Source organism: Bidens hawaiensis, unplaced genomic scaffold, assembly GCF_021521415.1.
Source record: "Bidens hawaiensis isolate Kalapana, Puna unplaced genomic scaffold, B.hawaiensis_p1.1 tig00006055_1, whole genome shotgun sequence".
Taxonomy (NCBI): Eukaryota; Viridiplantae; Streptophyta; class Magnoliopsida; order Asterales; family Asteraceae; genus Bidens; species Bidens hawaiensis.
This window is the reverse complement of record NW_027491399.1, coordinates 1,294,472-1,306,616: the sequence shown is the minus strand read 5'-3', so window position 1 is coordinate 1,306,616 and position 12,145 is coordinate 1,294,472.

Genomic DNA, 12,145 nt, shown 5'->3' with positions numbered 1-12,145 from the left:
ATAATCAAATTCAAGTGAGTTTCAATCTTTCTAACATTCTCTTCGACGCCGCCTTTTGCATCTTTTCTTTCTCCGCTGCTGGCATTTGTTGATACTCCATCACATCGTTTACAATAACACACTTCAACAAGTTGATTTCTGTAAGTATAATCTTCGATATGTATTTCCTCCGAAGATCGTTCAGCTCTTCCTTTTGTTTTGGTAACACCCGACCACGTTTGTCAACCTCTTCACTGATCCCACAGTCAATATGCCACTCTTTTGTGTTTCCTCCTTTAAAAGTCTCCATGTGTCTCATCGCAAACACTCCACAATCAACATAGTTGTATACAGTTTTCCACGGTACATCAACTCTTTTTATATTTGAGCTTCTCATCTTCGACGCACCGTGGTTTTCTACAAATGCCAAGTATCCTGCTAGCGTCTCCCTCTGAAACAAATTCGCAAAAAATTTTGTTATAATTCTAAAATTCATTAGTATTAAAAAACATAAAAATCACATACCATCTTTTCAGGCCACCCTTTATATCGGCTCTTAAATGACTCCCTCATCCCCATATTGTCAATCATATGAATATGACACATCTTCAGGTTGAAACACATTAAATAGAAATGTTTAACATATATTATCGGTATTAACACCAAATCCACCCCATGAATGCTTTTTAACTGTTGCATACGCAGCATCTTATGCATATTCTCACTGAATATTGATACTCTCGTGGACACGTCTTTCTCGTAATGATCCGGGAGCTGTTTTATGCATCAAAACAGATTAACAACTGCAACTACCTAACATCTAATTACAAAATGTAAGTTGACTTACCAACATCACAGACTAACAATACAGCCTACGCACTGAGTTGTGTTTCGCTCGGATGGATTCCTCATGGTTTAAAACACTTGCCCACGCCGACATCACTGATACATGCACCCACGCATCAGGACGCAAAGTTTCCAAAATGACACGTCTTATGCTAACGCCATGTTCCGTGCTAAATACGACATCCCTACATTAAACCCAAAGCAACGATTAACGTTTATGCTAAACATATCAACATTTACCATACCAAATACATAATTAAGAGAAAATATTATTTACCAGTGATTCTTGTACATGCCAAACATACACTCGGCCACACCAATTTCCTCTTTTGTAATTGAAGATTTCAATTCAACCGCACGTTTTGCTAAAGGCGAGCAAAATGCTTCTGATAGGAATCTATGTCGTCTTGTCCTTTCTTCATTGAACACTAACTTGTTAATTGGTGAGTCCGGAGTAAAGTGAAGAACTTCTTTCCCCTTGCTTCGTGTCATTGATGTTTCAAAGCCTTGAGTTTTATCGGCTGAGTCAATGTTAAATTTGGTTAAACTAAACGTCACCTTTCGTTCTTTTGGTGTTGTCATTTGTGAACCTGATTCATATTCACCGACACCCTTTTCCACAAATTCTGACTCCCGAATAGGCGAGTTAGTTGTACACTTTTCAACATTCGAAGCACAGTCTTTATTATTCACATCCTCATCCTTTTTACCAGTGTATTTAGCAAGATTATTCTTCCAGTCGTTGTCCAGTTCTTTAATTAAAAGGCTACCGGAACACATGTCGTTTGCTTCTTCAAACTCACGACATATATCGTCGTAAACATTATCAAAGTGTTGGATCAGGCCCGCTAGCCTCTCAGCCCTATCCTGTTACTCAATACAACAAACATATTATCAAAAACATGAACCAGGAAATCACAAAACAAAAAACAAAACAAAAAAACCATTTACGGTTTCGTACCTCCTCGTCAGTTTGCGTCCCCATATTCTAGAGATCCTCCACCTTCATAACTGTCTACTTCAGTCTCAGTCTCTTCTGACTCTACCACAACACCCGTATGTTTCATATTATCATCCACATCCTTCTCTTCTACGCAAACTTTTCTCGACACTCCTGTTTTACTTTTTTTTTATCACCATTTTTTTAAATCTTTTTTGGTGAATTTTCTCACCACATTTTCCCCATCAACATCCGCTTTCTGTTTCTTTCTCTTTTTCTCATCTTTGGCGACATTTCCCACTCGTTTTCCTAGCGTTACGCAGCTACCCAAACGCTCATTTTCCTTTATGTTATGCAAATTACTAAGGTCACCGTCGGTGAATATCTTAACCAGTGTCAAAAACTTACTGTTTTCCACAATACTTCCAAAGTATTCATTTGCATACACAAGCTACATACCACACATTAACAACTTAACATTAATTAACAGCAAACAAAACATTCATTAACAACATAAGAATAAAAAAAACTTACCGCAAGCAATGTCATTGACCCATTGTACTCTCTTTTTTCTTTCCATTTTTTACGGGTTCTCCTCATCATTTTCACCATGTACTCACACCAATTCAGGTCCATAACAGCATCAACATCTTTAATTGATGGTATGAATCGCTGGTTGACTGTGTTATTACCTGTGATATCCCCCATATACGTGCCAAACACAACAAGAAAGTTCAAACTAAAATGCCAACCGCAATCTATTTGGAATTTCGCGTACTCCATAAATCTAAGTGGGCACACCTTTGCCTTTGGGTCCGCGAATTGACTCCTCCACTTTCTTACAACATCTTCTACCCTTGGCCTCATTGTCTCGACTATCCCAACCTTCCCCCTAGGTATCCCTAAAAGTCTCTCTACTAGTTCTCGATTTATTCTAATTTGTTTATCTCCCAAATTCAAGACACTACTCTCATAGTCGTAGTTTTTTACCAGCCAATGACCCAAACCCGTTGGTATATTCTCTATAGTGATTTCTAGAATACTACCAAACCCCATTTGGCTTACTATTTTCTTCTGCTCATTTCTCATATTTTCGATATACTCATGGAATAAGCTAGCTTTAACCCTAGGTCTTATCATTTCCCCGCTATACTCGTGAAACACAACCTTTGGTCCCATTTTACCCTTACTATTACACTTCATTCTCACAGGTGGATTTACAAAATCATCATCTGAGTCGCTCTTGTTACCTGTGTTTTTTTAAACATCAACTCATTAAATCACATCGGATATAGCACTCATGATTTAGCCTACATCTACTTATGTAACATAATCCAACTTACTATTGATGAGGACTGGATACTTGCCACGTGTCTTTGCATTTCCCGAACTCGTCCCTACAAAATAGTAAATACAATCAATACAAACCATGTTCATTCGATATGAACAATCAACAACATATGCTCACGGTGGTTACCTATCACCACACTTGTTTTCTTGATTTCTTTCCCAGCCTCGACATCTCTCATACTTGCGTTGTAGGCTATTCTTGGGCTTCTTCGAGCTAAACACATCAACAACAATTACACACCAACACATCAGTCATAGACCATTACAAACCCACAAGCAACATAATTCTTAACAAAAGACACAACATACTAAAAACACAACATAATTCTCCTAAACAAAACACACAAACCTTAACCAGTAACACACAATGTGATTAACACACATTTATCATCAGCTAAACAATAACAACAAAAGCATCTTATTAAAAACAAAACATACTAAAAACACAACAACCTTACAAAAACAAACACAACATACCTAACACAACCTTCACCGGTAACACACGACCGGAAGAAAACACACTCACAATCCGCTAACCAATTACAACAAAAAAATCTTACTAAAAACAAAAAATAATTATTATAAACAAAAACACCACAAACTTAGAGCAACCTTAACCAGTAACACACAAACGACAATAACACACACTCAAATTCAGTTAACCAACATCAGCAGAAGAATCTTGTAACAAACACATCATACTAACAAACACAACATACAAATAACACAACAAACTTAACATTAACACACAAACGTCAATAGCAAATCACTTATAACAAACAAAAAACAGAGCATAAGAAGAACAAATATAACCCACCAAACCCTAGATTTTTGGGGGTTTTGTTATAAACATCTAAAATCGATTATTTCTAAAACGCACCTTCATTATTAATCGTTAATTTTACCCTCCTCATCGGTGATTTCGTCTCCATTATCTACAATTTCATATACCCAAACAGTAAGTATGTCGCCGGAATCTTAGAAAAGAAAGGGACTCCGACGTCGTTGAATACCAAAGATGAAGAACACTACACTAAGTTTATAAAACCCACAATATACCTGTCAGAATCTCTGAATCTCTATATGAATAACACACCGATTTTTTTTTAACAGGATTCGTATTGAGAATCACCTAAATGTAATATGTTATTTGATTTAGTGAGAGAAAGTGATAATGATTATAGGAGCTGATTATTCGTACTTGCCATAGATATTGAGTTGACGGGCTTGCATGTTACAATACTTAAATTGACCTCTTTACCCCTGAACTACTTCAAACACTCTACTAAAATATAACACACCGAACTAAAAATACACTAGCGATCTCCACCATCAGATCCTAACATCCAACGCCCGATATTACTTCTCACACTTTTTACAAAAAACTCACTTCTTCTTCTAACCCCACCATATATATATATATATATATGTTTATGTGTGTGTGTTATATACTTTTAATGAATTGTAAACGTCAGATAATCTAGCATTATTATTATTATTATTATTATTATTATTATTATTATTATCATATTGTTGTTTTAATTAAAAGAATCCAACATACAAAGACAAATTGATAAAAATAACAATATAAAACATAATTCTAAGTCATGTCACATATTTTTAACTTATACCATGAAACAAAAAGGATATATTAATTAAAACTTCATCATCTGCTGAAGTCGTATGCTGTAAACTATTAAGGGTAAACATATAGATGTATCATAAGTTGTGTGTAATAAAATGTTTTTATTGAAATTATAAAACATATAAGCACAAAATATAAAGAACGCTACAAATATGAATATAACAATAAAATTCAAATCACGTGACGTAAACCATCATTTCAATCCAAACATTCATGCATCTAGTCCAAACATTTATAAATAATTTCCCAAAATAAATAAATAACAAAGTCTCAAATTTGTCTTTATTACTTAATAAATGATGATTATAACCATTTATTTTGAAACTTTCTTCAACTTAGGAGTTAATGTTTAAAATTAATGTTCAAATTAACATATGAAATTATATAAACGGAAAATTGATGAGTTGGAAGCCTATATGGATATGTTAGTTGAATGCCACATGAAAATCTTGTATTGATCTAATAGTATACTAAGATTCAATGAGCCTACCCTCCCAAAGTGACTAAGATCCTTATTTATAGATATTAAAATTATAGTTACTCCCTCTCACAATTACAAAAGACTATTAAGTAATAAACTAAAGTAAGATCTCTATCATAGTGCTAGTGGTAGTGATCGATGGTTGTAATGAAGGAAGGAATTGAATGAAAAAAATAAAATAGGGAGTGTTGGATGAATGATTTTGATGTATTTAGAGGGAATGAGATTAGTTGTGAAATGATTCTATTTCATTAACCACCAATAGCATTTTTTTAGTTATTTCACGATGTTCCATTTCTTTTGATCCGTCTGTGATTCCTACCTACCAGACACTACCTAAGTATTACACGTGATTAACATCATCGTAATTAACCGCTAAAAAATAAGGAAGGCCATCCGTATGCAATATTGTTTTCTAATAACGACTGTCATATGTTAAAATTCTAACAAAGAAGAATGCAAAACCACTTAATATTTGGCAACACCGAAATATTATAGTGATGTTAACAATTCTCACAAAAACCATATATAATGCCACAATTCCAGTATCTGTTGGGGCCTTGTTTTATAAACATTATTATACACAAATATTTAGTAGAAGTTAGGCGTCCGTTGTGGCGTGCCACCAGAATCGGCCTGGCGCGAGCCACATCGGCCACGAATATCACAACGGTCAACCGCAACCGGTCAAGCTAGTGAGCAGCCGCGAGCCGACTTACGGTGGCTAAAGTGAACGTTGGGCCTTAGGAAGCGTTATCTAACACTTGATGCTTGGTTAAATAAGAAAAAACTTATTTTTATATGTTTTTACCTATATATACCCCCCCCCCCAACTTTTAAAATATCAACACTCTCAATTCTCTCTACACTACTTAAAAAGTACCATATTTCTCATCTACCTTCTGTAAAAAGTATGGTTCAATGGGGTGAGTGTTACTGACCGGAAATGCCTTTCAGTCAAGACGACGACAACGTGTTTGTCACCACCAGGATAGAGCATAACTTGAGTAAAATGCCACCACCGTCTCCCAACTTTTTTTTTTCTGGAGACACAAGAGGTTCGTAAAGATGCCGCCAAGGGAAAACGACCCAAAAACAGAAGAACCAAGGAGGAGCGGAAGGCTCGAGCCAAGCGACTGAGGAGGTCGTTCCAAAAAGAAAAACAACTCATTGGTCAAAAGACGAGCAAAATGCCTTGTGTCGTGCTTGGTTTGAAATATCCGAAGATCAACAAGCCGGTATTTTATTTAACCTTCTTTTTTGTTTCGTATAAAATTTTATAAATATGTTTTAAACACTTGTTAATCTTTATTTAATTGCAGCAGACTATCAAAAACATCGTATATTTTGGGGCAAAGTGCGAGAGTTGTTCTATAGGATGGTGGGAAGTAGGGACAGTATCGAAAATATGATATCGGGAAGATGGTTCGAAATTTACAAATTTGTCAGACTTTTTACAAAATTTACATAACAGAAACAGTCGTCGAATGCGAGCGAGCGGGAGCCATGATCTTCAAGTCTACAAATTCACATGCGACGAATGGAAAGCCGAAGTGTTCAACAAGTACGGAACGTTAAAAACGTGGGACACGGACTACTGTGGCAATTCTCAAGTCGTGCTCAAAATGGTTCGAGTTAGTTACATCTCGGACCATGATGGTGGCTCAATGCCAAGCGTACGAAACTACTTCGTCTGGTGCGCATGTCTCATCTAGTAGCTCGCATGCTCATGCAGGGATCCACCTAAACGTGTTCGGGCAAGAGTATCAACCACAAGTCCCACGTCGAACATCCAGAAGGGGCCGAGGAAAATGATCAATCACAAGTACTGAGGTCGATTCGGAATTTGTTGAAGATGTCCACAAAATATCGAGTAGTATCAAAGCGGTGGCCAAGGTGAAAGTTTCAAAAGACAGATTTAGGAACTTAGTCTTTCTTACCAAGGACTTTAGCAACCTCAATCCCATGCGCCAAGAGGTATTCGAACAAGGACAGGCGCTTGTTCTTGAGAAAATCAAAGCAGATCAAGAACGAAGGAGAAGAGCAGGAGGCGGCAAATATGAGGAATAAATTTGTATTTTTATTATTAAATTTGTAATTTTTTAATATTTTTAGGATGTTTAATTTTTTTTTTTATGTTTTTAGGATGTTTAAGGTTTTTTTATTATATAAATTAGTTTTTTAGTTATATTATTATGTCATACTAAAAAGAATCAAAAAATTTGTTAAAGTCACCGTTCGCTTGAACCACAACAGACTCAGGTGGCTTTAGTGGTGACTTCAGCGAGCGTGTGACACGAACTACTGTGGCAATTCTCAAGTCGTTCTCGAAATGGTTCGAGTTAGTTACACCTCGGACCATGATGGTGGTTCAATGCCAAAGCGTACGAAAACTACTTCGTCCGGTGCGCATGTCTCATCTTATAGTAGCTCGCATGCTCATGCAGGGATCCACCTAAACGTGTTCGGGCAAGAATATCAACCACAAGTCCCACGTCAAACATCTAGAAGGGGCCGAGGAAAATGATCAATCACAAGTACCGAAGTCGATTCGGAATTTGTTGAAGATGTCCACAAAATATCGAGTAGTATCAAAGCGGTAGCCAAGGTGAAAGTTTCAAAAGACAGATTTAGGAACTTAGACTTTCTTACCAAGGACTTTAGCAACCTCGATCCCATGCGCCAAGAGGTATTCGAACAAGGACATGCACTTGTTCTTGAGAAAATCAAAGCAGATCAAGAACGAATGAGAAGAGCAGGAGGCGGCGAATATAAGGAATAAATTTGTATTTTTATTATTAAATTTGTATTTTTTTAAATATTTTTAGGATGTTTAATATTTGTTTTATGTTTTTTGGATGTTTAAGGTTTTTTTGTTATATAAATTAGTTTTTTAGTTATATTATTATGTTATACTAAAAAGAATCAGAAAATTTGTTAAAGCCACCGTTCGCTTGAACCACAACACACTCAGGTGGCTTTAGTGGTTACTTCAGCGAACGTGGGACACGAACTACTGTGGCAATTCTCAAGTCGTGCTCGAAATGGTTCGAGTTAGTTACACCTCAGACCAAAATGGTGGCTCAATGCCAAAGCGTACGAAAACTACTTCGTCTGGTGCGCATGTCTCATCTAGTAGCTCGGATGCTCATGCAGGGATCCACCTAAACGTGTTCGGGAAAGAATATCAAATATAAGTCCCACGTCGAACATCCAGAAGGGGCGGAGGAAAATGATCAATCACAAGTACCGAGGTCGATTCGGAATTTGTTGAAGATGTCCACAAAATATCGAGTAGTATCAAAGCGGCGGCCAAGGTGAAAGTTTCAAAAGAAAGATTTAGGAACTTAGACTTTCTTACCGAGGATTTTAGTAACCTCGATCCCATGCGCCAAGAGGTATTCGAGCAAGGACATACGCTTGTTCTTGAGAAAATTAAAGCAGATCAAGAACGAAGGAGAAGAGCATGAGGCGGAGAATATGAGGAATAAATTTGTATTTTTATTATTAAATTTGTATTTTTTTAATATTTTTAGGATGTTTAATATTTTTTATGTTTTTAGGATGTTTAAGGTTTTTTTATTATATAAATTAGTTTTTTAGTTATATTATTATGTTTTACAAAAAAGAATCAGAAAATTTGTTTAAGTCACCGTTCGCTTGAACCACAACAGACACAGGTGGCTTTAGCGGTGACTTTAGCGAATGTTCAGTCAGTATCCAGTCATCACTTCATGGCTTAATATTATTGGATGAATTCAGAGTGTCTTCAACAATAACACGTATTTTTATCTTGAGTTAGATTTGACAAGTGTGGCCATTAGTTGTGAACATTTTATGTTTGCCATGTGGCCATATTTATTTATATGGCCATCATTATCATTTATATAATAATAGATCAAAATAATTAATTATACCTTATTATATATTAGCTTGGTAATTGTTGATGGGTCATATTACTCTTAATAGTTAATAAAGAGTTTCCCCTTGGGTGTATATATAGAGAGAATAAATTAACATCATAACCTAATCACACACACATGATAATTTGTGTGCCTCCTATCTCCTAATCCGGGTTCCTCTCAAGAACCTTAACCATCCTTAACTATACATCCTAAAGGGGAACTCGATCAAGATGACAAGCATGTCGACTACATCATACCCTTCTGCGGTTACTACTCTTCATGCTGTAACAGGTTCATAGGTTTAATATATATCATGTTTTATATTACTTATACGAAGAACTGATCAACATGTGGCATCAAAGTGATGTTGATTAATCAGTTCTTCATGTTTTCCGTAAATCTGGAATTGAATCAGAAGACATGAACTAAAACTTGATAAACCCTAATTTTTTAGGTTTCTTTTTTTCATGTTCTATTACGAAAAAAATACATGAAACTGTTTAAAATCGCTAAAATTCATATTTAGTAAACTCTAATATTTTCGAAATCTGTTAATTTCATGTTTAAAGATTTCGATTCCAAGTTTTTTTTTATGTTTAATTGTTAAAATTTTCGATGATGTTTTTCGTGTTCATCATTATTATCGAAAATTATACATATGTTGGTTCAAAATCTAGATTATATTTTGTTAATGATTATTTAGGGAAATATTTTTTCAAATCTTGGATAACTTAGAAGTTTTAATATTTTCATAAAAGATTTGAATCCCCATAAAATAGGAAACAAATATAATTGTTAATCATTAAAAATATTTGAACCAAATCTTATCATTATTAATTTAGTTAATAAAGATCATGAGTTAAGGGCATAAACCAGTTTACGGGTTCACAGGCTATTTAAAAATCATGTATTATGGGCTTAAAATAGCTTATGTGTTCTAAGAGTTTATGAGTTTCTAAAATGGTTTGGGGTCATAACCCATAAACCCGAAAACTCACTAATACCGGAATCAACATTTTCCATAAAACTCCATAAAATCATGTAAACACCCAAATACTGAAAAACCCACTAAAAGCCGGCAACTGGCAATTCTCGGGAACCCAAAATTTTCGATAACAAATTCCGCAAAATAAGGTCCTACCGGAAACTTAAAAATCCTTACTCTAAACATTTTCCGCTATTAACTAATTAAATGTTTTGCCATTCAAAAGTGTTTAGCGGGTCGTACACAGTAACTCAACGACGCCAAAGAACGATAATTTTATTTTCAGTAGGATCGGTTTTGCCATTCAAAAGGGGGTGGCGGCGCAGCTTGTTGCCCGCTTACCTGCCTCTTTATTGTAATTGGATCCTTTTATTTTGGAATGAATTTATCTTATAATTAAAAAAAATGTTTTGTAAACCTTAAATATTATAAAATTTTACAAAACATAAAAGCTTAACTTGAATGAACTTTTGATATAACACTTCTGCCCAAAGGTGATGAGTTGCATTTACCCTATCATTCAAGTATAACTGAAAAGCTTTTGTTAGTTTTGCCTAACATGATGCATATGTCTCACTTATGCCCAAATGTGATTTGTTACATTTTTATTTAGCAAAACTAGCCCGTGCATAATTAAAATAATTGTCTCACTTCTGCCCAAAAGTGATGTGTTACAATTGTTTTGCACATATACTTAAATAAATTTTAATTCTGCCCAAAGGTGATTTATTTTTTGTTTAAGTAGAACTATTAATTATAGTCTATTAGTTTGATGTTAATAATAGACATATCGCATCTTCAATAAAATATAGTGATCCTCATATTAATGATCCTTCATTAATCTAATAATCATAAACTTTAATCTATATTATTTTAATATCTCATAATATTACTCACTATATTTTCTTCCATAAATAACGATCTAATCCAAATCATCCACTCTAATCTTAATATACAATTGAATTTTGTCTCATAAAGAGTTTTAATAACATTTAGCTCTTCTCAATTTTAATTATTCATTAAGACATGATATGGCTATCATACTCTCTTTCTAATAACAATCATTATATTAAAAACTAGAGCATAACAAATGGGATGCGTCAATCATAATGTCTCTTATAATAATGATAATCAATAATTTATTTAAATAAATGCTATCGCTAGAGTTATACTTGATTTAGTTTTTCCTAAGACTAATCAAAATAACTCATAAGATGCATGCATTCTTTCTTGAAAATTCTAACTATACGGTTAAATGGCATTACCGAATACATCATAATGTAAAATACCATGACCCATAAAATTAAGGGCTTACACATGGAAATAAATACATTTTTTTAGTACATTACATACTAAAATTTTCAGCTGTACAATGTTGTGCCTTACGAATCAACTATAACACTCATAAGTAACAAAGGAAAATGAGTGTGTTGATCAGCAACATATGTACACGAAAAGAAATGTCTGGTGCTAGAAATAAGATGTTATTCAACTCACTACCACTAAAACCTAAAAGAGGATAATTCTAAGGTTCATAGACAAAATACAAATATTACTTCCAGCTTTAGGTTTCTTAAGGAGAAGCCCCATTGCAAAAATATGCCATTAGATTAGGCATAGACATTACAAGACTATCCATAATTCAACAGAACAACTGACTAAAATTGATAGTTGTATAATAATGATATATAAGTCTGATAATCCTAATATTCCCATTAACACATGATTTGTTGAGTCTAGTTATATATGTTTACCCGAAATCAACAAATAACTAACATGAGTGTTAGTGACAAATTTAAATGTTAAGGTTATTAGAACCATGATAAACTGTCTTTTAATTACACTTTATGATACCTTAAATATTCTGAAGATTAATCAGAATTTAGTATCAATACTTAAGTTACATTATGACAGTTATAAGGTCTGCATAGCCAAAATAAAGTCACTCTTACCTTAAACTCTTATATTATTTGTTATCAATACCTGGATTGAAACATTTATAAAATAGAACTAG